Source organism: Macaca fascicularis, chromosome 15 (genome assembly GCF_037993035.2).
Source record: "Macaca fascicularis isolate 582-1 chromosome 15, T2T-MFA8v1.1".
Classification (NCBI taxonomy): domain Eukaryota; kingdom Metazoa; phylum Chordata; class Mammalia; order Primates; family Cercopithecidae; genus Macaca; species Macaca fascicularis.
In genome coordinates, this window is record NC_088389.1 from 128,322,892 (window position 1) to 128,346,899 (window position 24,008).

General features: G+C 43.4%; 1 protein-coding gene and 1 long non-coding RNA gene across 59 annotated transcripts in view; one reads left to right on the plus strand and one right to left on the minus strand.

Moving 5' to 3' along the window:
* Positions 1 to 20,203, minus strand: part of AOPEP (aminopeptidase O (putative)) — a 365,171-nt gene extending 344,968 nt beyond the window's left edge. For all 50 annotated transcript variants that reach the window (XR_012424986.1, XR_012424985.1, XR_012424981.1 and 47 more), the window contains exon 1: positions 20,151 to 20,203. The gene's annotated coding sequence lies outside the window, so the exon portion shown is untranslated. The remainder of the gene's footprint in view (positions 1 to 20,150) is intronic.
* Positions 20,204 to 20,352: 149 nt separating this feature from the next.
* Positions 20,353 to 24,008, plus strand: part of LOC135964405 (uncharacterized) — a 71,957-nt gene continuing 68,301 nt past the window's right edge. For all 9 annotated transcript variants that reach the window (XR_012424995.1, XR_012424990.1, XR_012424996.1 and 6 more), the window contains exon 1: positions 20,353 to 21,321. This is a non-coding gene — a long non-coding RNA (uncharacterized lncRNA). The remainder of the gene's footprint in view (positions 21,322 to 24,008) is intronic.

Consider the following 24,008-nt stretch of genomic DNA (forward strand, 5'->3'; position numbering starts at 1 on the left):
TTAGTTTTACATGTGTCTGTTTGATTATTTAATTAATATTATTCTGACCTCCCCTTAAATGAAAGGGAGTACCACTTCTGGTAATAGTGGAGTACCTTCTGGTAGACTAATCCTCCCACTGATAGTACTTATAAACTCTAGACAAAAAGACAAAATTTCTGAAGGCCCATGAAAGTGAGCAAAAAGCTGACAAGGGCTGTAGGGAGCCAACACGTGAAGAAGGGAATGGCATTGAGCTTCCTGCTTTATAGTTTTTCACCGGAGGGAAAACCCTACTTGGTGCCAGGCAAGGCAGTTAACTCATTTATGCCAGAGGTTGCAATTTTTTGTGTGTGAAAAATCAGACCTTGGGCCCAGTGCGGTGGCTCACGCCTGTAATCCCAGCACTTTGGGAGGCCGAGGCGGGTGGACCACGGGGTCAAGAGATCGAGACCAGCCTGGCTAACACGGTGAAATCCTGTCTCTACTAAAAATACAAAAAATTAGCCACGCGTGGTGGCAGGTGCCTATAGTCCCAGTTACTTGGGAGGCTGAGGCAGGAGAATGGCGTGAACCCAGGAGGCGGAGCTTGCAGTGAGCTGAGAAAGCGCCACTGCACTCCAGCCTGGGCGACAGAGTGAGACTCCGTCTCAAAACAAAAGAAAAAGAAAAAGAAAAATCAGACCTTGGAGATGACCTTGAGCAGGATATAAATAACTGCCACAAGCTTAGCGTTCCAATAATGGAACACTAGGCATAAATGGGTTAAAACTAAGATTGAAACCTGAAGGTTTTTTTTTTTTTTTTTTTTTTTGAGACGGAGTCTTGCTCTGTCGCCCAGGCTGGAGTGCAGTGGCCGGATCTCAGCTCACTGCAAGCTCCGCCTCCCGGGTTCACGCCATTCTCCTGCCTCAGCCTCCCGAGTAGCTGGGACTACAGGCGCCCGCCACCTCGCCCGGCTAGTTTTTTGTATTTTTAGTAGAGACGGGGTTTCACCGTGTTAGCCAGGATGGTCTCGATCTCCCGACCTCGTGATCCGCCCGTCTCGGCCTCCCAAAGTGCTGGGATTACAGGCTTGAGCCACCGCGCCCGGCCAATGTTTTTTTTTTTTTTTTTGAGATGGAGTCTTGCTCTGTCGCCAGGCTGGAGTGCAGTGGCCCAATCTCGCTCACTGCAACCTCCGCCTCCCAGGTTCAAGTGATGCTCCTGCCTCAGCCTCCCCAGTGGCTGGGACCACAGGCGCCGCCACCTCGCCCGGCCAATGTTTTGTATTTTTAGTAGAGACGGGGTTTCACCGTGTTGGCCAGGATGGTCTCAATCTCCTGACCTCGTGATCCACCCACCTCGGCCTCCTAAAGTGCTGGGATTACAGGCGTGAGCCACCGCGCACAGCCGAAAACCTAAAGTCTTACTGGCTGAAGAATGAGAGACTAGAGTTCAAGACCAACACAGCAGCTGGAGAGAAAAGAAGGAAAACTTTAGGAAAGGTGATGTCTCCAAAGCAAGAGTCCTATATTCTGTATATAAACTCTGCCCAATTCCCTAATTGTCCCCTGAACCATGCATGTATGGGGGAGATCAAATGGCCTCCTTAAGGCAAAATGAACTCAACTAAACTGAGATTTTGGCTGCTCTCCACAGCAGCAAAGGTAAAGTTAGAAGTCTGAGTTCAGTCAAGTCAACTGTCTGTTAATACAAAACATCAGTATTCTTCAGAGGACCATAACAGAATCCAGAGTTTCTACAAAGTATCAATTACAATGTCTAAGATAAAATATAAAACTAGTAGACATAAAAGAAATAAGAAAACATGACCCAGACTCAAAGAAAAAGCAATTAGTAGAGACCAACCTGAGTGGACTCAAATATTAGAATTAACAGACAACGATTTTAAAGCAGCTATTCATATTATAATTAGACAAAAATGCTGTAATACATGAACTAAAAGGAAAACTCAGCAAAGAAATAGGAATTACCTTTTTAAAAAGGAAAAGAAAATTCCAGAACTGAAGAATACTATATTTAAGATAAAAACTTCACCGGATGGTTTTAACAGAAGATTAATGATTATAGAAGACAGTCAGTGAACCAGAAAATAGTTATATAGAAATTATCCAGTGTAAAGAACAGAAAAATGTGAAAAAGAATGAACAGGTACTTTTGGGACATGTAATTGGAGTCCAAGATGGACAGGCAAAAGAGAATGTGGTCCCAAAAAATACTTCAAAAAACAAGAAGCAGTGAGCACAACCGGCACCTAGATCTTGTTTCTAAATACCATTTTCCAACACGAGGAAACAGCCCTCCTTGGAGACATGGCTGATTCTCAAACTGGACAGGGAAAACACAAGATGGGTCTGAAGCATCACATGGACCCCTAAAGTAAAGAAGGAAACAGACAGACAAACAGAAGAATTGGACACAGGAACCAACCTGAAAGAACTTTCAATGCCCAAAGCTGGAACAATTTGAGTAAGAAAATAAATAATGATAGTATTGGATTAAACCCCAATAAAATGAGTATGTCCACTCTGATATACACAAATAATTAAATAAGTAACCATTTGTTTAAATTGGTTGAATAAATAATCATGAAGGGAGAGACCACATCTTCCTTATGGAAGAATTCCAAAAAATCGATGTAGATATTACCTCTTCAAAGACATAGAACTTAATTCCCTTCCCCTTGAATATAGGCCAAACTTAATTATTTGCTTCCAAGAAATAAGGAATGGAAAAGAAAAAATATTATGTTCACAGTAGAGAAATCTGACAGTTTAATCAAGTTGAATACCACCAGTGATAAGTCATATGGTATCATTATCCTCCGGTACGACGCAATGAGTAGGGTACCCTACCTGTGTCGTGTTCCTGAAACCTCAGTGTAAGCATGACGACACATCAGACAAACCCATACTGAGGGACATTCTAAAACACACCTAACCAGTACTCTTCAAAAGTGTGAAGGCTACAAAAAACAAGTAAAATCTGACAAAGTGTTAGAGAATGGAGGTGTACAGGAGATATGATAAAATGCAATGTGGTATCCTAGACTGGATCCTAAAACAAACAAACAAAAAGGACATTACTGGAAAAACTGTAGATAAAAGCATTATGCCAGTGCTACATTTTTAGTTTAACAAACATATCGTGATTATATGAACATGAAGAGAAGCTGGATGATGAGTTGGGAACTCCCTATACTATGTTTGCAACTTTTTGGTAAATCTGAAAGTATTTCAAAATAAACCATTTATTTAAAAATAGTTAAAATTTTCCAAATTTGGTGAGAGATACAAAGCTTCAAAAGTTTATTTACACAGGAAAAATATGAAGGAAAACACACCTAGGCACATCATTATCAAACTACTGAAAAACAAAACTAATCTTGAAAGTAGCCATTACGAAACGACATATTACCCACAGAAGAACGACGACACAGATGGCAGGTGGCTTCTTCTCAGAATGACCTGGATTCCCAGAGAAACAATGGAGGCCACAGAAACAGTGAAATGATACCTTTTAGGTGCAGAAAGAATGGGCAGGGGACAAATTTGCTTCAAATATATTAGTCCTGAAACCTTACTTCTATTATTAATTTATCAGAAAGTCCTTATTTCTGTGTGCTTAGCAAAATGGCAGCCCATTCCTGGTTAATTTATCCAAAGTTTTGAATGACTAGAGGCTGAAATAATTTTTACTTTATTCAAGATTGTAATTTCCTATTTTTTTAAATTTACTATTCTATTTCAAAACAAATACATTCTAAAACACTAACCATCCCTCCAAAATATCTACTGGCTTCCTCCTTCAGTAGAAATTCTCAAGAATATTGGTTTGGACAAACTGACATAGCATGGAACCAGTTTCCTCCTCAAATGTTGGGGCAGGTGTTGAACTTTCCAGCCCCTCAGCACTTTCCCTTCGGCTCACTTTCACATCTCCCCGATTTGCTAGAAATTGTTCTCTGATGCCCTTCAACGGTTAATAAACTTTGAAAGCTGACGTCATCCTTAAACAGCAGAGACTGGCCAATCTAATGACCACCATTATCTCTGGTAAAATTGTAATCTTTGAGTTCAGGATATGCTTTTAGTCATTTTATTTGGTTGCTTGCATTTCAACCTTAAGCTTTTCCCCTTTGTTCATGCCTATTTATTTTTCTTTTACTTCAAGTAAAAATATAGTGTTAAAACAACATTGAGCTATACGTTTTAACTGTACAAGTACCAGTATATTCAGAGTTTAAATTCCCTCTGGAACCATAACTCTAACTAGCCCCCTCCCCATATAAATATATGCTACAATAGGGTCTTTCTCTACAAAACTCATACCCGAGAGGCAATGTCATTTATCACTGAGTCAATAATGCAAGATAACATAATGAAAAGGGGATTTTGCTTTATTCCCTTAACTATAAATAAAAATATGTAGCACTTTGCAGGATTACCACATGTGGTATGATATTAACTTAAAGACCAACCTTTAAGCCAAACTGTAAATAAGATAAACTGTGCTCTCTGGTCTCAAGTTTTAAACAGTCTCTCTTTGCTCAAAATTTACTGCTTTCAGGAACCATATAAGAGTGACTGCATATAATTTGTGATCATGTAATGAAAGACTCTATTGTGATATGTATATTCAAAAAAAAAAAAACCACTGGAGTTAATGCTGTTGTGGGAATTATAAAAAGCGCCTGTGTTGAAGATCAATGCAGTAAGGCCAAGTCAGAGTCTCAGTCAAAGACCTTTTCCTGAACAAAACAAGCAAATCACTGTCAGCTGTGGCTTGATTTATATATTATAACCAGTCAAGTGTGGGGGGGAGGTCTAAAATGTGAACACTGAAAACAAAAACTGATTTTACTCCATCAGTGTATGACTGCCCTGACTTATGCTGAAACATGATGTGACGCGATGGACTTGGGCTTCCCTGATGGCAGCTTGTGTTGACTCTGGCTTTGCTGATCACGTCTCCGCACCCAGATGCCATTCCTCTTTGGTGCCTAAGATGTTTACCCTCACATTATCAGCAGGCATTTGGGTTGCAAAGATAAGATTGGAAGTGATTTCACTCTACATTCAAAGGTGAAAGAATGTATCCCTTTGATTGCTACTTGCTTGCAAAGTATAGTATGTTTCAGTTTCTGAAGAGTACCACTTAAACTAAATTATAGAGAGTGGTCAGAAAAGGATTCCCGGGAAACCTCATTACAGTTATAAAGAAATGGGGATTTCGCTTTTCTACTCCATTTTCTAAGAGGTTACACCTGCCTCGGGGGCTGACAATCCAGGTACTAGAAAGATTACAGATGATGAAACGATGCTCAGAGAGCCTAAGTGTCCGAGATTTCCAAGATGTAAATGAAGCAGTTGAACTCCAGAGTGTTCTTAACCAGGATATCCATGGCCTGTATTGCACAGCAATCCAAGTAACCATGACATGCTACCTTGTATCAATGTCACATGGAAAACCAAACAGAGGTCCACTACCTACCATAGCAAAGGCTAGAGGAAACCCGCCGGCTGGATTCAGGGTGGTGAAGGGAGAGTAATTAGGTCAGGGAAGGGAGAGGTAGGCACAACAATAGACACACTGCATCTCTGCCCAGCTCTTGTCTCATTCTAACACTCAGAAGAAAGAGTCGAATAAAAGACAGGCAATAATGAACACAGGCGAGGATGTGAAGAAAGGGCAATCCGTGTCATATAGTGGGGACGTAAATGAGCACAACCACTGGGAAGAACAGTATGGAGGTTCCTCAAAAACCACAGATAGAACTACCATATGTTCCACCAATCCCACTGCTAGGTACATACTCAAAAGAAAGCAAATTAGTATATCAAAGACATACCTGCACTCCCATACTTAACTGCAGCACTATTCACAATAGCCAAGATTTGGAATCACCCTAACTGTCCATTAACAGAGTAACAGATAAAGAAAATGTGGTACATAAACACAACAGTGTACTATTCAGCCATTAAAAAGAATAAGATCCTGCCATTTGCAACAGTATGGATGGAAATGGAGGATATTACATTAAGTGAAAAAAGACAGACACAGAAAGACAAACTTCCATGTTCTCACTCAACTGTGGGAGCTAAAACTTAAAACAATTGAACTCATGCAGATAGAATACACTGGTAGTTTCCAGAGGCTAGGAGGGAGAAGGGGCTGGTTAACGGGTACAAAGATTAGTTAGAGACAATGATGAGATTTAGTATTTGATAGCACAACAGGGTGACTATAGTCAGCAATACTCTGTTTACATTTTAGAATAACTGAGAGCGTATGATTGGAATGTTCGTAACACAAGGACATAATGAATGCTTGAGGTGATGGATACCCCATTTCCCTGATGTGATTACTACATATTTTATACCTGTATCAAAACAGCTCATGTACCCCATAAATATATATGCCTAATATGTACCCAGAAAAAATAAAAATAAAAAAGAGCTCAATGAAAATGAGAAGTCAATAGATTATTTCAACAGGTAGAAGTTCTGAAGCATTTTCAAATTTTACAATGTTTAGAGCACTTAAAGCACTATATTTCTTTTCTATTTTTCATAACTTTGCTGAGTGTTTTCAAAAATTAGATATAATTTAAACTACATAATTTTATCATAAATCCAATTTGTACCATATTTTCTTTCTTTTTTTTTTTTTTTTTTTTTGAGACAGAGTCTCGCTCTTATTGCCCAGGCTGGAGTGCAGTGGCTCAATCTTGCTTCACCGCAACCTCCGCCTCCTGGGTTCAAGTGATTCTCCTGCGTCAGCCTCCCAAGCAGCTGGGATTACAGGCATGCTCCACCACCCAGCTAATTTTTGTATTTTTACTAGAGACAGGGTTTCTCCATGTTGGTCAGGCTAGTCTTGAACTCCCAACCTCAGGTGATCCACCGCCTCGGCCTCCCAAAGTGCTGGGATGACAGGCATGAGCCACCACGGCCGGCCCACCATATTTTGTTGCTGTTGTTGAGACGGAGTCTCGCTCTGTCGCCCAGGCTGGAGAGCAGTGGTGCGATCTCCACTCATTGCAAGCTCCGCCTCCCGGGTTCATGCCATTCTCCCGCCTCAGCCTCCCGGTAGCTGGGACAACAGGTGCCACCACCACGCCCGGCTAGTTTTTTGTATTTTTAGTAGAGACAGGGTTTCACCATGTTAGCCAGGATGGTCTCGATCTCCTGACCTTGTGATCCGCCCGCCTCAGCCTCCCAAAGTGCTGGGATTACAGGTGTGAGCCACTGCGCCCAGGCCCATATTTTATTCTAAAGGATTAAGGATTAAGTAATTCCACTCCATTCCGCCCTCCTCACCACTGCTTTGTTATTCAGTAACACTCATTTTTACCGAGTATGGACTAGAGAAAGAAGCTGAATAGCCCAGGCTGGACCCCATGGTCACAATGTGAAAGCACTTTATTAATGCGCTCACTAGGACTCCCAAGTCCCTGCTCGCTTAACTTTGACCACACCTACCGCAGCATCCAGGCCAGCTCCCAGGCATGCCAGCTTGCATTTTTCCCTGTTTGAGTCAACTGAGATATGCAGATTCCCATCCATGTTTCCCCTCAACTGAGATATGCAGATTCCCATCCATGTTTCCCCTCAACTGAGATATGCAGATTCCCATCCATGTTTCCCCTCAACTGAGATATGCAGATTCCCATCCATGTTTCCCTCCTAATGACCTTGTCTGCTGTATGGATAGTTATCTGGGTTCAATCCAACCCCTGCCCTCACCCCTGGGTCCACTCTCATGGCCTCTGTCCTCCACTCCATTCCCAGCCATGGAACACTGCCATCTCCTTCCTCCCTCGCTGCTTTTCCCATCTTCCAGGTGATAGAAGCCTTTTGAGTTGCTCATGATTTCCTATCGGAAAAAACAATAACAAAATGTGCTTTCTCTTGCTGGGCTCAATAGCTAGTTGTTGCTTTTGTTTATCTATCCAGCTTTTCTGAAAAGAAGGTTATACCCTTTCTATTTTATGACTGCATATTTCTTAAACTGTTGAAATCTGGCATCGGACCACACCACTTCACTGCAAGTTTACTTTCAAACATTCACAATGACTTACTTCTTGCCAAGTCTAGCTTAACCTCAGGCCTTATTTTCCTTGACTCTCTGTGGCATCTCATACTGCTAACTGCCCACCACCTCCGATGATTCCTGGGACACTGTATCGTCCACATCTCTTCTTCTTCTTCTTTTTTTTTTTTTTTCTTTTTGCAAAGTGAAAGCAAGTTTATTAAGAAAGTAAAGGAACAAAAAAATGGCTACTCCATAGACAGAGCAGCCTGCACCTCTTCTTACATGCCTGTCTTCAGAACACTGGGTGCTTCCCAAGGCTTAACCGTGGACACCTCTTCTCTTTCTGAAGTCTTTCTCTTGCTCACATCTCAGGTACTCAACTCCTCATTTTACAAAAAGGACTCAACTCCCTATCCAGCTCTGATCTCTACATCCCTGCCTCCTATCTCCAAAGCAATGCTTCTCCAACAATCTATGGTTATTTTTCCCCTTATATTTTCATAAAATATAATAAAAATAGATCACTAAAAAGAGAAAGAAAAAAACACAAAAATACACGCCCCTAATTTGTATTAGATTCAACATAGATATAATCAGGGCAAACTACAGCATATAAATAAAGAAAAGTGGCCACGTACAGCAGCTCACGCCTGTAATCCCAGCATTTTGGGAGGCCGAGGCGGGCGGATCACATGGTCAGGAGATCAAGACCATCCTGGCCAACATGGTGAAACCCCGTCCCTACTAAAACACAAAAAGTTAGCCAGGCATGGTGGCGCGTGCCTGTGATCCCAGCTACTCGGGAGGCTGAGGCAGGGGAATCACTTGAACCCAGCAGGCAGAGGTTGCAGTGAGCCGAGATCGTGCCACTGCATTCCAGCGTGGTGAAAGAGCAAGACTCCGTCTAAAAAAAAAAAGAAAATAATACAAACATTTCTAAAAGAGTATCCTCTATTTCTGCACTTATTTCCTTGCAAACCAGTTACAGTCTGTGGGTAAGCACTGGTTGGTGGGCTACTCATCAAGGAGCACAGCTCTAGAGGCCTTGAGGGCACCCCACTGGTCTGCTACCATCCCCTCAACACACACCAAAAGTTTTGCTTCACGTTGACTCCTCTCTTCTTTGCCACTCGACCCAATCCATGATCAACGTTTAAATTCTACTGCTTTAAATTCTTTTATCCAACCCTTCTCTGTATTGACTGCAACAACTGTGACCCGGCGGCGAAGACCACCCATTTGAACTATTACACAACCAGCTTCTAAATAAGTCTTCCTGTGTGGCCGTCAGTGCTGTTTTTGGATACTTCCCATTCTTTCTACCCAGCCCCTCCCCACAAACATACAAGGTTTCTTGAACGCCTGGAACCGGTTACTGACACGTGACTGCTCCAGTGCTGAGTTGCAAATGGAAGCAGGCGTGTCCTCCCGGCCTAGCATTTAACCGCTGGTGCATAACCCCGCAGAGCGCTCTTCCCTCCCCCTCTTAAGGTAAACAAACGTGACATGTCGGCTGCTCTATCAGCCTGGATCTCGGAATGACTGTGAGAGCAGAGTCCCCACTTCAGCTGGGGAAGAGCATGACAAAGAAACGCACTTTTTTTTTTAGGCCACAAAGATTTTGGAGTTGTTTTTAATTACTGCTAATAACTTAATCTATTCTGACTCAGATAACCCGTCCCAAGTCTCTCCTCTCTAGAGAACCACACCACTAAGAGTAAGATTCCTGAAGCACTAATTTAACGTCATGTTGTCCCTGCTTTTAAAAAAAGAAGGTGGGGCCGGGCGCGGTGGCTCAAGCCTGTAATCCCAGCACTTTGGGAGGCCGAGGTGGGTGGATCACCAGGTCAGGAGATCGAGACCATCTGGCTAACATAGTGAAACCCTGTCTCTACTAAAAATACAAAAAAATTAGCTGGGCGTGGTGGCGGGCACCTGTAGTCCCAGCTGCTTGGGAGGCTGAGGCAGGAGAATAGGTGTGAACCCAGGAGGTGGAGCTTGCAGTGAGCCGAGATCACACTACTGCACTCCAGCCTGGGAGACAGAGCGAGACTCGGTCTCAAAAAAAAAAAAAAGAAGTGGGCAGGCTGGGCGCAGTGGCTCAAGCCTGTAATCCCAGCATTCTGGGAGGCCAAGGCCAGCAGATCACAAGGTCAGGAGATCCAGACCATCCTAGCTAACAAGGTGAAACCCCGTCTCTACTAAAAATACAAAAATTGACCGGGCGTGGTGGCGGGCGCCTGTAGTCCCAGCTACTCGGGAGGCTGAGGCAGGAGAATGGCGGGAACCTGGGAAGCAGAGCTTGCAGTGAGCCGAGATCACGCCACTGCACTCCAGCCTGGGCAATAGAGCAAGACTCCGTCTCAAAAAAAAAAAGATGGGGGGGAAATGCCCTGAATGAATTTCCATGGTTTAAAGAAAAAATGCAAAATCCTTACCATTCAGAACTCTCACCAACATATTTTTTCAACCTTATCCTATCAGATCAACCTCCTATTACCCGAATTTGCCAGGCTCATTTCCAGCCGCCACCCCACATCCACCCCGACCCAACAGAGAAACATTCTCTCTCTCTCTCTCTCTCTCTCCTCCCGCCACCTCCCCCTCTTTAAGGTAACAATCAATTCTATCCACTCTGCGAAACTTTCCTCAACAGCCCTATGACAGTTGATGCTTACTGAGTTCTCACTAAGCACCAGGCTTTGTGCTAGGCCCTTCCAATGTATTAACTCATTTAGTCTTCACAGTAACTCTGACATGGGTACTACTATTATTAAACTCATATTACAAATAAGGAAACTAAAACACAGGGATTATCCAGCTTGCTTATGGTTACACAGTTCGTAACCGATGAAGCCGGATGTGGACCCCGCAGCCCTCTACTGCTTCTAGGACATTCTCATCTCTCCTTTCTCTGAGCTCCCATTATACTGTACTGAACTTTCTGGCATGTGACCTTGTGTCCTGCATTGCTGGTCACTTTCATGTGTGCAGGCCTTATTTACTAAGGTAGACCGTAAACTCCAGGGGTGCAAGGAGCCACTTTACCATTCTTTCTATCACTCAACAAGAAAATGCTCCCAAAAGAACCACTTCTGTGATAAGCACAGTTCTGCTGGAAGGGGTATGCATTAATCATGTTTTTTATTTTCTATATTTTATGATGTTTTGACATCTCGGAGCCTTGCTAATCCTGGAGAAATTGCTCCTCCCAGGGCTAATTCCAAGAGATAGCAAAGAACTTGCCTGTGAGCCTTTCACAGGCAAACCAGCCAACCCACAGTCCACAACCACCTCCTTATCTAACTCTCATATTGCCACTGTCCTACATCACCCCACAGCCAGGTACTACACAACCAGGACCACCCCCAGAGCCCTCCAAAAGTATTCAAACTAGCCAATCCATCTGCTTAGCCTGCTTGCCTTGCTTTTCCCACAGAAACCCCAATAAAGACTCCTGCCCATTCTTGCCCCAACTCTTTCTGCCTCCTGACCAACCCCAGCGCTTCCTCACATGGCCCTGTGAGGCACGATGCACCCCTCCTCTTGGGAACTATAATAATAAACTCTTCTTTCAGAAGCAGCTTGTTTCTGTGTCTGTCGTCTCGCCACACCTGATGAAAACAAATCTGAGGTACCTTTTAAAATAAGGCATCAACCTATCTAGAGGTCCTCGGCAATGCAAACTCCACCCTCAAGACGGGGAGGGCTCTCGTGGTTCTTTCCTGATTTCCTCAGTCTCCACTAGTGGTAGAAAGGAGAGTTTTCAGGGAGCACAGCAACAGTCCACCCAACAGAATAGGTCTGGTGAACTTCACGCCTGGCGTAACAAGGATAGACGCCCAGTTTGGCTTCCAGTTGAATCTTAGTGGTTACTATTTAGCACCGGACTGGTAACTACAATTGTAAACACTCCAAATCTTTTTTTTTTTTTGAAGTCTCGCTCTAGTCCCCCAGGCTGAAGTGCAATGGTGCGATCTGGGTTCACTGCAACCTCCACCTCCCGGGTTCAAGGGATTCACCTGCCTCAGTCTCCCAAGTAGCTGGGATTACAGGCACCCGCCACCATACCCAGCTACTTTTTGTATTTTTAGTAGAGATGGGGTTTCACCATGTTGGTCAGGCTGATCTCAAACTCCTGATCTCAGGTGATCTGCCCGCCTCGGCCTCCCAAAGTGCTGGGATTACAGGCGTGAGCAACCGCATCGAGCCAACACTCCAAATCTTTAAACTGCCCTAATCTTTAACCAAATCTTTAAATTGCCCTTTATTTTTCCATAAGGATTAGTAGGAAAATCCTTAACCCCAAAAGGGTCTGAAGACAACCACCACGACCACAGGGAAAGTTGGGAGCTAAGCGAAGTGTGGCCACGCTGCAGCCAGCCTTGGGAAACACAGAATTCCAGGAGATGGGTGGGTGGAGGCCGCTCTGAGAGGAGAGGAAGCCAAGATGAGCCCCGCAAGCTGCCTTCGGGAGGACAGCAGGAAGAACCTGACCTGGACTTGAGACGCATTTTCGGTCATGAGTGGCCCAGGAGGTTTCCTGGCATTCTTGCTCCTAGACTGACCGGTATGAATTCATGCTTAATAGACACTTTCTGAATAGATACTTCAATCGTACAAAACTGAATGTAGTTTTATTATTCATGGGGATTTAGTTACAGTTCACTTTGTCCTCATTAATTTAAAATATTTTTCTCTTGTCCTTTTCTGTATCTCCTGTAGCACAGGTGGTACAAAACTGTCCACAGTGCTCTGATGCTCTAGTGTTCCTATGGAATATCGACACATTTAACCATGCTCCCCTGAAAACCGCCGGAGAACTCCCACTACACAAACACTTCACGTCAGAGGACAGGAACAAGACAGGGACATATTCAGACAGCAGAAGGCCAGGAGAATCCCATTCACCCAAAACTTCCCCAGGTATTGTCCTGAGCAGGCAGCAGGAACCTAGAATGCCTTAAAGAAACGAGGTGAACTAGAGTTTTTCTCCTTTGGGAATTAAGTGAATTCAGAACTCCTGTATTCAGAAACCTTCAAGAAGGCCCTTGACCTTCAGACACTCGTATTAACAACAAGTAGCAACTGCACCAAACATCTATTGACTGCTTGCTATGAGGCAGGCTGGGTACATGAAGAACATTATTGCATTACATCCTCACTACCCAATGAGGTACGTACTGTCATCTCCATCTCACAGATGAGTAAACTGAAGGCCAGAGAAGTTACGATCCTTTCCCAGGTTCACAAAGTTATGAGATGGCAGAGGTGAGATTTAAATTCCCCTGGTTTGGCTCCAGACCCTGAACTCTCAGCACTACACTCTAGTGCCTGAAGTCCAGTCCAAGCCTAGATCAAAAATGGCCACTTAAAGCACAGGGCAGTACCTTCCATCCTAAGCTGAACCATAAGCTGAACCAGACAGGCAAAAGTGAAACAGGCCAGGAACTCTCTATATCCCCAAGCAAATACGGATATTCACCACAACCAGAGGCCTCTCCCTCACTCTTAAACACACCACATCTTGCCGCTTATTGGCAAGACAAGTTATACTATATTGCAGGTCTTACATTTTAAGAAGTGACTAAACTTTACACATTATACCAAATGGAAGGTATATTTTAATCCTGATCTAATAAAACTTGGCTATATAAAATTGTATAATATCGGCCGGGCACGGTGGCTCACGCCTGTAATCCCAGCACTTTGGGAGGCTGAGACAGGCGGATCATGAGGTCACGAGATCGAGACCATCCTGGCTAACACGGTGAAACCCCGTCTCTACTAAAAATACAAAAAATTAGCCGGGCGTGGTGGCAGACGCCTGTAGTCCCAGCTACTCGGGAGGCTAAGGCAGGAGAATGGTGCGAACCCATGAGGCGGAGCTTGCAGTGAGCCGAGATCGCGCCACTGCACTCCAGCCTGGACGACAGAGCGAGACTTCGTCTCAATAAAAAAAAAAAAAAAAGTATAGTATCAAACAGCACTTTACACATTTACACACCGTTAAGGCTAAAATAATGCATTAACGATGATGCAATCATTTAACATTATATATATTCTGAACAGGCAAAATACAATCCAGAAACCATTCTTAACATCAGACTCTGGACTAGATATTCTAGGAATTGAAAGAGTGGAAAGGTATGTAAGAATGAAAAACTGGGCTGCGCACAGTGTCTCACACCTGTAATCCCAGCACTCTGGGAGGCCAAGGCCGGAGAACTGCTTGAGGTCAGGAGTCTGAAACCAGTCTGGTCAATATAGCAAGACCCCATCTCTACAAAAGAAAAATTTAAAAATTAAGCGGGCATGGTGGCATGTGCTTGTACTCCCAGCGACTCAGGAGGCGGAAGCAAAGGATTGCTTGAGCCCAGGAGTTTGAACCTGCACTCCAGCCCAGAGGGCAGAGCAAGACTTTGTCTGAAAGAAAAAAAAAAGAAGAAGAAGAAGAAGAAAGAAACATCACAAAAAATCTCCATGTTTTTTGCCTACTTACAACCCAACAAAATTAACAGCCTTGTTGACATACTCTTTCACTTCAAATACTACCCAAAGGAAGAATAAGATTTCTCTAGACAAGCTCTGAATGGCTGGGAGGGCTGTCATTGCCTGAGTACTCTCTTTAACAACTGAACAACCTCCATTCTTTCACCCAATTCTCACATGACAGTTTCTAAACCCTTCATCACCCTAGCCACATGCGAGTTCAGTCGCTGTCCCCACTGCAGAACGGTGGGCCCAGATTCTGAGCACCACGGTTGAAATAAGGTATGAGGAGAGCAGAAGTAAAAAGGACAGACCTTAACTCCGTGAAGTGCTTTGCGCACTGTGGGCCCAAGATAAGTACTATTAAACACTTTTATGGATATCATTCAATTAACGGAGCCTTTAAAAATAAAAATAATTGGTTAAATATTTAAAGATGAAGGCGGTATCAGACCACCCAGTGATTTTTGTCATGCTGGGATAAAAATTCACAAAACATTTTAAACTCTATTAGAACTAATATAATTTATTACTGTCCATAAATATTTATATGCTAGAAAGAGGATCTAGATTAATAGAGTTGGGTTACAGGGTTCAGTAGAGTAAAAATGAAGAGATTGGAAAAGAAAACGTAGACAAAAATATCAGCTTTTTCAGTAAGAGTTCCTCCTCCAGAAACGCTGAAGAATACTTTTTTTTTTTTTTTGAGACGGAGTCTCGCTCTGTTGCCCAGGCTGGAGCGCGGTGGCGCGATCTCAGCTCACTGCAAGCTCCGCCTCACGGGTTCAGGCCATTCTCCTGCCTCAGCCTCCCGAGTAGCTGGGACTACAGGCACCGCCACCTCGCCGCCTAATTTTTTGTATTTTTAGTAGAGACAGGGTTTCACCATGTTAGCCAGGATGGTCTCCATCTCCTGACCTCATGATCCGCCCGCCTGGCCTCCCAAAGGGCTGGGATTATAGGGATCAGCCACTGCGCCCGGCCAAAGAATACCATTTTTAATATAAACTATTTTTGAATATAGTCCTTAAGTCATGTAAAAAGATTTCCTTTTTCAATATCAAATGTTCTGCTATGGAGAAAAAGTAGCTGCTCTAGCTCTTATAAGAATATATTTCACTACCCAAAGAAATTACAGATACAGACTCCTCAAGTCCATGAACAGAAGGGACTCTAAATCCAGTTCCCACTTCCTATAGGAATCCCCTCTAAGACACTCTACAGAAGTATCCAGTGACTATTTGAAAAGGCCTAGATATAGTTAATACTGTTTTAAAAACATACACATAGCAAAACAACCAAATAACCATCAACTGATGAACCGATCAACAAAAATGTCCATCCACACAGTGGAAAATTATTCGGCCATAAAAAGGAATGAAGTACTGAAGTACCAACACATGCCACAACCTGGTGAACTTTGAGAACACCACGAGACGTGAAAGAAGGAAGATAGGAAAGGCCACTTATTCTATGATTACATTTACATGAATGTCCAGAACAGGCAAATCCATAGGGACAGAAAGTAGTTGCCAAGGACTGGAATAAAGAGAGAATGAGGAGTCACTGCCAATCAGTACAGGGATTTCTTGAGGAATGATGGAAATATCCTAAAATTATACGGGGTGATGGTTGCACAATTCTGTAAATATACTAAAAATCAATAAATTATATCCTTTTAAAGAGTGAATTTTATGGCATGTGAATTATATCTCAATAAAGCTGTTACTTTAAACTCACTCTCCTTGGAAATTTGCCACAGTGTTTCTCAGAATATAGTCTGAGAACCACGAGCCCAATAAACAACGTTGGGGACGGGGTTGGGCTGGTGTGAGCGGCGCCTGTTAAAAACGCAGCTTCTTGGACACATGCAAGGACAGCAGCCAATAATCTACGTTTTCTGCAGGATATCAAGATAATTTTCATGTATCTAGTGTCTCTGAACCAACGTGCTACTAAACCAACTCTTGCCATCACAAAGCCATGAAAACAAAATTTCACTGGTCAATGCATATATAAATATTAATACAATCAAGGAATAGATATTTAAAATGAAAAAGGAGGTAAGGTGAAGAGCGCTCTTGTATTATAATCTGGCAGAATTTAGATTCCAGGGTGAAATGTAGCCACGAATGGGGGTATTCTCCACCCACAATAACAATGTTGCATGTTACTGGTGTCTACAACTGAAGCATTCTTTTCTGTCCTTCAACTTGAAACGGCATTCTCTATAGGAGGAAAGCCATCCCTATGCAAACATCAAAAGATGTTCTAACATAATGAAATTTTCACTCATTCTTTCCCAGTATTTTTACTTTGCCACTACAATTAGATTGAACTGGCTCGGCCAGTGGTTCTCAAATTTGAGTGCACACTTAGAACTTCCTGAAGAACTTGTTAAAACACACACTACGGAGCGCTAAGAATCTGCATTTCTAACAAGTTCCAGTATTAAAACTGCTGGTCCAGAGACCAAACTCTGAGAACTGGCTTAATCTAACTCTGGTCTCCTCCCAACCAGTACTATTTAAAATCCACCGTAGACTTCAATGATGCTAAAAACGGCCGCATCTGGCAAATTCTCCAGCCACTTATAGCAGGGCTTCCTGTGGGACTCTTGCTGTTAAGTTATTGAGGAAATTCTCATTACTGAAAACTTGTACGTGGGTGATAAGCAGGCCTTTTCTTGGCAGCTCCAAGTATAAGCTTCCTTATCCCTCCTGCAATTCCTGGCCTCCGTCTGACCTTACAACCCCACTTCCTACCCTGCACCGACCATCTTCTGTCCTTCTCTACAGTAGGAACTATACTTCCCACAACAGGAAAACTGTAGGAAGGGCAGTTTAACTGTTCCTGTCTTAGGCAACTACACTTCCTTCAGCCAGAAAGCAAGACAAGCTCCTCCACCCTAGGATTTATTTGGTAATCATGTCACAGGGCTACAGCTGTGCAGATGAACTCAGCAGGGAGCACTGTATCTAGGGGCAAAACAAGGCCGAGTATAAACTCAGAGGATTGCCAAGGCCAGCAAATAAATCAATCAATAAAAATAAATAAATAAGAAGCATTCAGATCTCAATATTTACATCTAGTTCTTTATGGGAATAAATATAGAACACAGATTTCTCCATTCAGAGGTAGATCCAGAATTTATACACTGCAAATGTACAAATTCTCTCTAAATGGTTTTGAATCCACCTCATCAAGGTTTAAAATATGCTGCCAGCACCAGATTCTACGTGGTAAACTGAACATGTATTCAGTTCATCCTTGCCAAGACAAAAGATTTCAACAAATTCCTGAAAATTGAAAAATATTTGGGATTAAGGTAAGAAAATGCAATCGCTATAGCTTAAATATCTTTAGATCTTCGGGAGCTCAATCATCTTTTAAATGTAAACAGGCAACGGACACTTCATTTGTAGGTCATATTGAAATGAATTAGGAAGTTTTAAAGGTAAGGTTCAACCATTTATTTTCCTTTGAGATTCCATTTCTTATAAAGGCTAAGATATATACGCCGAAGAAAAAACGTGTAAACCCGGAGAATAAATACAGAACTACACCAATACAGAAGGAACCTAAGGACATGTTTAAAGTGCTTGCCATAAGCTGGTTAAATGTTGCAAATACTGCATAACATTACGATTCGCCATGTGGTGTAAAAAATATGAATTTTGAAAATCATTATAAGAAAATGACTAGGCCAGATGCAGTGGCCCACACTTGTAATCCCTACACTTTGAAGGTCAAGGCAGGTGGATCATTGGAGCCCAGGAGTTCAAGATCAGCCTGAGCAACACGGCGAACCGTCATCTCTACAGAAAACACACAACATTAGCTGAGCATGGTGGTGCACACTCATAGTCCCAGACACCCAGGAGGCTGAGGCAGGAGTGAAGCCTGCACGGAGTCGTGATCCCGCCACCGCACTCCAGCCTGGCCGACAGAGTGAGACACTGTCTCGAAAAAAAAAAAAAAGAAAATGACTAAACAGCGTATACAGTAACCATGATATTTCTAGAACCTGAAATACTGTCTTATTAGGAAAGATGTTATGCCATGTTCCAAAACAAAAAGATGTGTTATAAACTAATAGTCAAAGTCCTTGGGCATCCACTTGCTCAAACCTGACCACTGAAGGCTCTTGATTTGGCCAGACTGTAGACAGCACAGATGCTGCAGAAGGCACACAGACAGCTCTGTGCCACTAGAGAGCAACTGCCAGAATGCAACGCTGCTGCTCCTTAAAGTGTGAAGTTCTTTGATAAAACATAGTCTTCTGTCATGCTTTTGGGTTTATATTCTGTATTTAGTACAAATGTCCATTTTCATGGTCTGGAGAGAACAACCCATTTCTCTTTTGATGTGCCAGATCCTAAACACCAAAACAAATCAGGTCCGTATGCAATCCTGGTCATCACTCTTTCTTGAGGTAATATCTTTTTCTTAGAAACCCTCATATTTAAGGATGTGAATAAGGTAATAAAACACCATTATTAGACACTAATAGGGAATTTACTGCCTATCCTAGGAAATTCCTTGGTAGAAGCCACGTCTCACACCCTATCAAATAGACCAGATTCAGATTCATGAAAAATCTGTATGAGAATCACGTTAAAACTCCAAGGCCTTTTTTGTTTGTTTGTTTGTTTGCAGTCTCGCTCTGTCGCCCAGGCTGGAGTGCAGTGGCCAGATCTCAGCTCACTGCAAGCTCCGCCTCCCGGGTTCCCGCCATTCTCCTGCCTCAGCCTCCCGAGTAGCTGGGACCACAGGCGCCGCCACCACGCCCGGCTAATTTTTCGTATTTTTAGTAGAGACGGGGTTTCACCGTGTTAGCCAGGATGGTCTCGATCTCCTGACTTCGTGATCCGCCCGCCTCGGCCTCCCAAAGGGATTATGTTACTTCTTTTGAGGGCTACCTTTGCAAGGCTAATTGTCATCATTGCACGAAAACCCAAAAGAAATCCAGGTACAAGAGGCATTTTATGCAATGCTATTAACTGTTCCATGCAGCTCAAGAGCGGATTGGATCCTAAGTGGATCTTTTATTATCACAATAGACAATCACATTACTGTGCCACCTCCTCCCCGCCCACGCATGCGTTAATGAACAAAACTCCAGACTAACAGGATGAATGTTCTATAGGACACCAAAACTCAAAATTTGTTTGCTCTCAGTAAAGATACTCCGGGGGAAGAAGAAGCGGATGGGTTTCACTGCAAGTGGAAATGAATCGAACTGGAAACTATTCTGCCAGCTTAAGACTGGAGATGAGCCCTGTGGGGCTGGAAGCCGAGACCGGCAGGTGACCGAGGGCCTGTAGGGAAGAGACGGAGGAGGAGGCACCCAGAGGCTGAGAAAGGTCTGTGCTGCAGGGGAGAAGACAGCCAGAGCCCGTGGCCGCCTCTACAGCTGAGGTGGTGAGATGGGACCGCTCCGCCCACTCCCCAGGATGGGTTTCAGCCCCAGGAGTCTGGGAGAACTGAGGAGGGGATGCGGGTCCTCGCTGGTCGAGCAAAAGTGAGGGTAAGGGAGGGTTCCCCGTCGCCTTCAGAACGGAATGGTGCTGTCCCCGCCGCCATCCCGACGCCGGAGGAGAGGAAGGCAGGGACCCCACAGGGAGCGAACAGGTTACCTGTCTCGGCCGCGTCCCACGGGTCACCACTTCCGCAGACTCGGGGTTACTACGGGCTACCCCGGCACGCGCCGGGTAACGTCATCGACACGCGCCCGCGGCCGCATTCGGCCGGGCCCGCCTTCCGCTAAGCCCGCCCCCGTCGGATGAGAGGGCGGGACCGCCCGAGGGAGATCTGCGCAGGCGCGGGGCTGCCGCCGCTGTAGGAGGCGCGAGCAGCCTGGCTTGCCGGGGCGTGTGGAGTTGCCGCGGTACCGTACCTCATTGCAAAATCTTTATGACACTTAAGAAAAAAATCACCAGCCTGGGCAACCTGGGGAGGCCCCGTCTCTACAAAAAAATTAAAAAATTAGCCGAGTGTGGTGGCGCGCGGCCGTGGTCCCAGCTACTCTGGAGGCTGAGGCCCAGGAGTTCGAGGCCGCAGTGAGCTATGAACGTGCCACTGCACTCCAGCCTGGGCCACAGAGCAAGACCCCGTTTCAAATAAAATAAAAGAAGTTACAGATGTGCAATTTTTATTCCTTAGCCTAGTCTCATCTCTGCTGCATGTGACTGTTGTTCACATATTAATTCCACCACAATTTAAGTTCCTCCTGTGTGCCAGGGAAGCGCCCTTAACAGAAGCTGGGGAAACAACCAGGAACAAGACAGATGCTGTACCTGCCCTCATGGGGATTACTTTCTAGTTGAGAAAGGAGATACTAAATGGAGAAGGAAAATAAGCTGCTGAGAAATTAAAGGAAGACAGGTGACCTTTTGATTTGAGATGTCAAGAAAGTGCCCTCTGAAGAGGTTCGGTAAACTGAGAGGAAGCCGGCTCTGGAGATACAAGGAAAGAACAGCCAACAGAAGGATCTACATGTGAGCAAGCAACAAGGAAGGAGCAGAATGTGGTGCCTTGAAGAAAAGGAGAAAGTGGGTCATGGGAAGCACGGAGGATGAGATCAACGAGGCCAGGAGAGTCCCCATCATGCACAGACTCTCTGGGGCCCTGTGAGGGATACGGAGTTTATTCCAAGTGTAATGGGAAACTAGTGAAGAGTTTTCAACACGTGAGTGACAGGATCTCGTTTCGTAGCATCATCACCCTGCTTGCTGCTGTGCATACATGGAACTTTTGAGAAACAATTTAAAAGGATGCAGAGAGAAGAGTTGCTTTTGCAATGAGCAGGTAAGAAATGATAGAGATGGACAAATTTCAGGAATAATTCTGAGGTAGATGTGACAGACTTGGAGATGAGTTTAGATAAGGGAGATAAGGAAAAGTGTGAAAAATGGTTCTTAAATCTGGGACCTAAGCAAATAGCTGGATCATATAGCTAAAACAAGGTTTGTTTCTCCTCCTTTAAAACATGGTTCCTTTGCTTGTTTCCAAGTCAGTCCTCTAGGCTCTCTCACCTCTCTGTCATTCCTCAGTTTCTCTCACTGGCCTCCACTTTCCCTTTTCCTGAGCTCTTTTTTCCCGTGGCTTTCTTATGCTACATCAGAGGCTGCAAACCCCAAAGCCTACAGCAGCTGGGCAGTTAACACAAAGGAGTGAAGCCCAGGGATAGAGACTGTGGTGATCTGGAGCTCATGGTCCCTACCACAGCTCTGTTGATTTTTGGCAACAAGGAATGCTCACCCAGTTGTGTCAGATCCTCTCTTTAAAAGACAATCGAGGGCCGGGTGCAGTGACTCACACCTGTAATCCTAGCACTTTGGGAGGCGGAGGCAGGTGGATCACCTAAGGTCGGGAGTTCAAGACCACCCTGGCCAAAATGGTGAAACCCTGTCTCTACTAAAAATACAAAAATTAACTGGGCATGGTGGTGCATGCCTGTAATCCCAGCTACTTGGGAGGCTGAGGCAGGAGAATCGTTTGAACACAGAGGTGAAGCTTGCAGTGAGCTGAGATCGTGTCATTGCATTCCAGCCTGGGCAACAGGGCAAGACTCTGTCTCAAAAAAAAAAAAAAAAAAAAAAAAATCGTATTGAAATATCCAGATTCCACTTAAACATCCAGCTAGCATTTAAAAACCTGAACTCATCCTCTATCCCTACCCCCAAACCTGACCTACTCATGTATTTTTGTCTGAGTTAATAGCATCAATATCCACGCAGTCACCCAATCCTGAAATCCAGGATCATCCTAGACTTGTCCCTCTTTGTCATCCCACAGTCCAATCAGTATTTATCACACCTGCTCATCACCTCCATCCTTAGTACCTCTTGCACTTGCCCAAGGCTTCATCTTTCTTGGGGAACTTCAGTCTTCTCGCTTATAAAATGAGAAGATTGAACTAGATGATTCCTACAATGTATTCATTTCTGTCTTTATAGCCACCAAACATGTCAGAATAGTTGCCTGGAATTTGGGGTTTTATCTCATTAGGTTTTTGGTGTTGTTATTTTGCCTGGCTATTGTAATGCCAAGGATATTGTGACCAGGTTGACAGGGAAAACTGGACTTGATAGAAATAAATACAAAATGAAATTAACAGTGGCCAAAACTGAGCACAATTTAGTTATAAAGTTAAAACTGACTGAACTATAACTGCTGATTGGTAACATTGAAAACTGGAAAAATTGAGAAAACCAGACATGGTAAAATTGTCACTTATTTAAAACTGATGGAAAAAAATCAATCAAATTTTTTGGACGAGATTTAGATCTACAAAGTTTGAGCAGAAAAACAATTGGTCTTGGTTAATTCACCACAAAAGAAAACTCATAATGTCAGAAACTCTAATGACTATAATTAGTCATGAAGACGAAAAATAATGCTAAATTGTAACTTCAATGGGAAGCTTACATATAAAAGAACTGGAAATGATTTCAGTGAAAATAATTTCAATGAAGTAGAAAAATGAGAAACAGTTATATAAATGTTATATAACTGTATGTAATATAAAATGTAAAACATAGAATATTAAAATGAATTTTTTATAAATTTACAAAATGAAATTTGCTCCAGGACATGCTTTGATTGATGCAAATCTAATTTGGATTTAAATGTTTGTGTTTATATATACGAAATCAACACCTCAGGGAGTCAAAGTGACATGAGTCAACATCTTGTATTCATTTGGTTACTCCTGAGAATACTAAGTGTTCCACTTGCAAAACTTATATTGATGAGTATTCATGTCGCAAGCAGAGATATACCCCTAAGGTCTGTTCTTAGGGACATGTACTCCCTAGTGGATATGATTCTCATTAATGGGCTGAGATACGATTCTCATTAATGATGTTTTTTCCCTCTGATGCTGTCAGCTCCATGAAATCTACTCATATCCTCATTGAGATTTAGTGCCTTGGAGTAAAGTTCAAAAGAATTTCTGACAGAATTAGCTCAGATGAACTAAGTTCAACAGAGGAGAGGATGACAGAGATTGCTGGCCGGTCCTCAATATCGACTTGTTGTTTTGCTATTGTTGTTTCATAATACTAGAACCTTCACATTCTAGGTAATAGAATATCTTTATCTAATTCTAACATGGCCACCCAGAAGACCAGGAGAAAGACAACATTTTTCAGCCTCCCTTTCCGCTCGCTGTGGCCCTGTGACTATGCACTGGGTAACGGCTATAAGAGAAAGTATCATGTAGCAAGGTGTGGCAACCATCCTTACCAAACAGATAAGACAAAAGTTTGTCTTCTTTTCTTTCCATCTCCCTTCCTTTTGATTGAAATGCAGATGTATTGGCTTGTCTAAGTAGCCATTTTAGATCATAATTCAACCCTCAGAGCATTAGAGGAAAGCAGCAAGATAGAAAGAGTTGGGTCCCTAAGGACTTTGTGGACAGAGCTACCACATAAGTTGCACTTTAACCAAGATAAATAAGCTGCTCTTTCATTTAAGTCACTTTATTTTGG